This window comes from Meles meles, chromosome 13 (assembly GCF_922984935.1).
Source record: "Meles meles chromosome 13, mMelMel3.1 paternal haplotype, whole genome shotgun sequence".
Taxonomy (NCBI): domain Eukaryota; kingdom Metazoa; phylum Chordata; class Mammalia; order Carnivora; family Mustelidae; genus Meles; species Meles meles.
The window spans coordinates 63,937,718-63,943,717 of NC_060078.1; positions in this window are offsets into that span (position 1 = coordinate 63,937,718).

Here is a 6,000-nt window from a genome sequence, read left to right on the forward strand (position 1 = left end):
TTGTATCTTTTTTTTTTTAAGTTTCTATTTCATTTAGTTCTCCTCTAATCTTTATTACTGCCTTCCCTCTACTAGTTTCTGGTTTTGTTTATTCTTCTTTTTCTAGCTCCTTTATGTATAAGGTTAGATTGTTTATTTGAAATTTTTTTTTGCTTCTTGAGGTAGGCGTGTACTGCTATAAACTTCCCTCTTAGAACAGCTTTTGCTCCATTCCAAAGACTTTGGACCATTGTGTTTTCATTTTCATTTGTCACCAGGTATCTTCTTTTTTATTTCCTCTTTGATTTATGATTTCTTGGTTGGCCCATTCATTTTTTAGTAGCATATTGTTTGACCTTTGTGTATCTGTGCTCTTCCCAGACTTTCTTTTGTGGTTGACTTCTAGTTTCATAGCATTGTAGTTAGAAAAGATACATGGAATGATTTTGACCTTTTTCTTTTTTTTTTTTTTAAGATTTTATTTACTTATTTGACAGACATAGAGATACAGTGAGAGAGGGAACATAAGCAGGGGGAGTGGGAGAGGGAGAATCAGACTTCCTACTGAGCAAGGATCCTGATGCAGGACTCTATCCTACGACCCTGGGATCATGACCTGAGCTGAAGACAGATGCTTAATGACTAAACCACTCAGGTATCCCTCAACCTTTTTGACTATGTTTTGTGGTCTGATATTTGATCTATTCTGGAAAATGTTCCTTGTGCACTTAAAACAATGTATTTTCTGCTATTTTAGGAAGGAAGGAATGTTCTTAATATGTCTGTTAAATCCATCCAGTCCAATGTGTAATTCAAAACCACTGTTTCCTTGTTGATTTTCTGTTTGGATAATCTATTGATCTAAGTGGGGTGTTAAAGTCCCCTGCTATTATTGTATTATTAGTGATTAGTTCCTTTATGTTTGTTATTAACTGCTTTAAGTATCTGGGTGCTCATGTTGGGTGCATAAATATTTACAGTTGTTATATCTTCTCCTTGGTTTGTCACCTGAATGATTATATAATGTACTTTTTTGTCTGTTGTGACAGTCTTTGTTTTAAAGTCTATTCTATTTGATATAAATATTGCTGAGTTTTCTTTTCACATCCACTTCTATATAAATGCTTCTTCATCCCTTCACTTTCAATCTGCATGTGTCTTTATGTAGGAAATGAGTCTCTTGTAGGTAGCATATATATGGGTCCTTTTTTTTTAATCCATTCTGTCACTCTGTGTTTTTCGATTGGAGCATTTAGTCCACCTACATTTGAAGTAATTATTGATAGGTATGTATTTATTGACATTTTGTTACTTGTTTTATGGTTGTTTTTATAGTTCTTCTCTATTCCTTTTTCCCCATACTTTCTTCTCTCACAATAAGTTGACTTTCTTTAATGATATACCTGGATTCTTTTCTCTTTATTTATTTATTTTGCATATCGACCACTGGTTTTTGATTTATGGTTACCATTCAGTTTGCATAAAACATCTTCTGTATATAACAGTCTATCTTCAGTTGATGGTCATATAAGTTTGAACCCATTCTTTACTCTTCTCCTCCCCACATTTTAGGCATATGGTGTCATATTTTACATCCTTTTATTTTGTGGGTCCCTTCCCTACATTTAGTTGTGGAGTTTATTCTGCAAATCTTAAGGTCATTTTCTGGATTATTTACACTGCTGTGAGTGTAATCTAATTATGTCTCTGGGACGAGGTGAGCCTAGGGTGGTTCTACTCTGCCATCTTCCCCAGAAATCTCTACATTTTATTTTTTAGACCACAAAGACTATAGGCTCTGTTTTTAGGGGTTCATAACTGGACTGGGTAAGTCTTCAGGATCTCAGGCTTTGAAAGAAAAAAAAGACACAGTTTGATTAAAAAAATAGATGAAAATAATTCAGAGAAAAAATGACAACAATCTAACATTTATATAGTAATCTTTAGCTTACAGAAAATCTCTCCCTCAACCCTCACTCTTACCCTGAGGTTTGTGAATAATTATTCTAATTATTAAAGAGCAGAACATTACTGCTCAAGGATGTCAAGCAAACCTACTTTATCTGAGCTGTCTTTGTACGGGGTGGGGTTGGACACTGAGAGAAGACCAACATACACTAAGAAGTTGTATAGCTCTTTGTGTAATTATGTACTTTGTTGCTTCTTGTGGGGTGTAGGGTAGGATGACCATACTTAAGGGTCTTGTTGGCTGAGAGTTGGGTAGATGCAAGTAATTTACAAAGTGGCAAAGAAGGTTTTTTGGTTTGTTTGTTTGTTTGTTTTTTAGAGTGAGTGAAAGAGAGGGAGCACAAGCAGGGGGGTGGGAGGGAGACAGAGAGTAAAGGGATTGGGGAGAGAGAGTGAGAGAGATAATCCAGGCAGGCTCCACACAATCTCAGGACCCTGAGATCATGATCTGACCTCAAATCAAGAGCCACCCAGGCACCCCAAGAAGGATTTTTTTTAATCCTGTAATGCATACCTGTTTGTAAATCAATAACTAATCAAATAATATATACAATGGAAACACATAGAAACTTGTGTTTTCAATTATTTGGCACAAGGTCTTATGTGCAGAGGCAAGTTTTACAGTCATAAAAAGATAAGAAAACATAGGAGGCAGCACAGGTTACCTGCCAGATGAGAAATGAAGTTACCCTACTTCAGGCACAGATACATTCTTCAGTGCACCCAATCTGAGGTGTCAGTTCAGTTCTGCCCAACAAAACTTTTCAACATGGTCAAAGCCTGTCCATTCGTATGCCTGGATCTCTCTTCATGCTGGGTTGGCCAGTGAATGTTTGCTTTTGCTGGGAACCCAAATATTCACTCGCTCATTACCTTGTTTTTCTTTTTTTTATAAGGAGCAAATAAACATTGTTGTGCATGACAGAATGAGGGTGGGTCTTTTCTGGCAATGTGGTCTGGGCTCTGAGAATCCACATGGACTTTCTACAAGCCTCTTCTTGGATGCATGGACTCCCATATGCTTCAACCAGTCATCCATTCGCTTAGCTGAAACACAAGAGAATATGGAAAGTGTCTGGTTATGTCTGAAGGGTTCAGGGCATACAGTGAACATTTAAGTATTTAGTGGGAGTGAGTTTAATCCAAACGTAATAGGAAAAACAGAACAGAAAAAAAAAATCAGCAATAACAACAAAACACCCCAAACACAAGTAGGAATGAATGAGAACATGAGGGCTGATCTATGTTTTCTTCAAAATAGTAAACAGAAACTAAGAACCCAGGAATTTGAGTTAATGGTTACTGCTCCCAAAATGAAATGAACCGACCCCACAAAAACTTAACTGAGAACTGTGTGCGTGTGTGTGTGTTTCTGGGAGTGAGAGGTTTTCTTCTGAAACATGGCTAGCCCATAAAATTGCATAGGTTTTGATTGGGGGGGATACATGGTAAAGCTTAGGAATTATGCCCATGGATCCCAACAGCTGGCTGTCTGGCTGAGAGAGGGAATAGACAGAGAATGGTATAGAAAGCCAAGAGGAAAACCTCCATCTCATTGGCTTCTCATCTTATAAGATTCTCTGACATGGTGGAGACTCTCAATTAGAAATTCTTTTCTTGGGGCACCTGAGTGGCTCAGTGGGTTAAAGCCTCTGCCTTCAACTCAGGTCATGAGCTCAGGGTCCTGAGATCGAGCCCCACATCGGGCCCTCTGCTCAGCGGGAAGCCTGCTTTCCTCCATTCTCTCTGCCTGCCTCTCTGACTACTTGTGATCTCTCTCTCTCTCTCAAATAAATAAATAAATAAAATATTTTAAAAAAAAGAAAGAAAGAAATTCTTTTCTTGGGGTACCTGGGTGGCTCAGTGGGTTAAGCATCTTCCTTCATCTCAGGTCCTGATCCCAGGGTCCAGGGATTGAATTCCGCATCAGGCTTCCTGCTCAGTGGAGAAACTGCTTTTCCCTTTGCCTGCTCTCCTCTCTCTCTCTCTCTCTCTCTCTCTCTCTCTCTCACACACACACACAAATAAAATATTTTTTAAAAAGTTCTGTGTTAAAAAAGAAGAAACTTTGAATGCGTTTTTCTAAAACCAAACTCTATGCACATTCGAAACTGAGAGATTAATGGACTCTAGGAAATTTAAGTGAAAATTTTAAAAAGCATTATGTATAAGAGTCTCAATGGACACAATGATAGACTGAAAACTGAACGTCTATCCAAATTAATCTCCTCCCATAGGCTTGTGATACTTTGTACTTATGCTGTGAAACTTATGATATTATATTATAGACAAAAAGGAAATTTGTCTCTGTTGAGAGACTATGATATGTCATGCACTTTCTTACATTGTCTCTCTCATTCCCTCTCTCTCTCTTTCTCTCTTTCTCAGTGCTTTTGACACACAATGTTGCATTAGTTTCAGATAATAACATAATGATTCTTATATTGTGTCTTTTAAGTTCCTCAAAAGACAGGATATCAACTCATTATTTCTGTTTTACAGAGAAAACAGTTAAGGTGTGAGGTTAATAATTTCTTAATTAGTAAGTTTTGGTGCCAAGATTTAAACTCAGATTTGTCCATTCCCATTTCTCTGCATGGTTCTGCATATGCAACATCTAGAGAGAGGCAGCTTATGTCTTTCTTGGTTTAAATGACCTACAGTGCCTAGATTATCAATAAAATCTTACTAAATTGAGTCTTGTGGATATATAAAAATTAAGTGTGTCATTTTGCAAGCCGGAGACCCAAATAATAAACATGAGAAGATTTATTCAGATTGCACTGTAGCAAATAGACTTCAGACTAGAATGAGTTCAATTTATGGGTAATCCTTGAAGATTCACTGATAAAGTGATTATTCAGAACTTTTTAATTTGTCCACCAAGGATGGACTAGCTTTATAGATAAGTAGATTAGGGATTATCTGGTTCTTAGTCACTTTGATGAGTTCTAGGATGTGTGTCTGTCTCAAATTCTCTTCATATATGACCCTAACACCAATGGAGTGCTTAAGGCTTCCACCTTTTGGAGTTAATGCCTTGTGTAAAATTATAGTCAACTAGAGACCTCAATTAAATTGCTCATCTGCACTGGAGATAAATCAAATATAAACCTCATTTATAGTAACACAGACACACACAAACACAAATAAAATACTGTTTTACCCAAAAGAATATCCAAGGATTAAGGGGATTCTACACACAGAGGGGAGAGGAGTAAAAAAATTTAGACTCCAAAGAGGGTCTCACCAACGTCATTATGTGGCTCAAGCCTGGTTCTGAATGAGAAGCACATTTCCCAGGTCTGAATGATGTAACTCAGTAGAATCTTAATCAATGTGGCTTTGATAGAAATGTTCTTTGCCTTCTATTTAATACTGTTGGAGGCCAGACATGGAAGCTCTCCAGGGCTGCAAGACCTGTTGGGATCTTGAGTCGTCTGGGAAATAAAGCTTTGGTGGTTAGTAAAGACAGTCTGCTTAGCTACCAATGTCCTAGCAAAAGTTGTAAGCAATGAAAAATTGTGAAATCTATTGGAGAGAAAAAAGGAAGAGATAAGGTGGCCCCTGAGTTTGATAACTCAGGGAGGCTGTGTATGAGAGAGGGGGAGGCAGAGAGGGAGAGATTGAATGAATGAATGAATGAATGAAAGCATTGAAACCCCGGAACAGTGACTTAAAGTTACATAGTCCTTCCCTGAACCTTCATAAGAACTTTAAGAGAAAAATACTGCTATGACAGAAAACTAGACCCATAGAGTTAAGTTGCTCCATGACAAAGAGCTAGAAAGTAATGGCTTGAAATAAGTTTTCCCCTCCTGATTCCACAGATGGTGGTTTCAGGTGGGGTATGCTCTCTGCTGCATAGCAACACAGACTGTAGAACATTCCATAATTTCAGTGCTACATTGTATCACATGGAATTTAGAAAAACACTGGAACAGTCAAGGTTGGTTTCCTGGGAAAAGTGAGGTTTGACATGACCTGGACAGGAATTAGGTGGGGGGTTAAGAGTGGGCTTTGGAAGCCTACCTGGGTTTGAGCTTTCTTTTC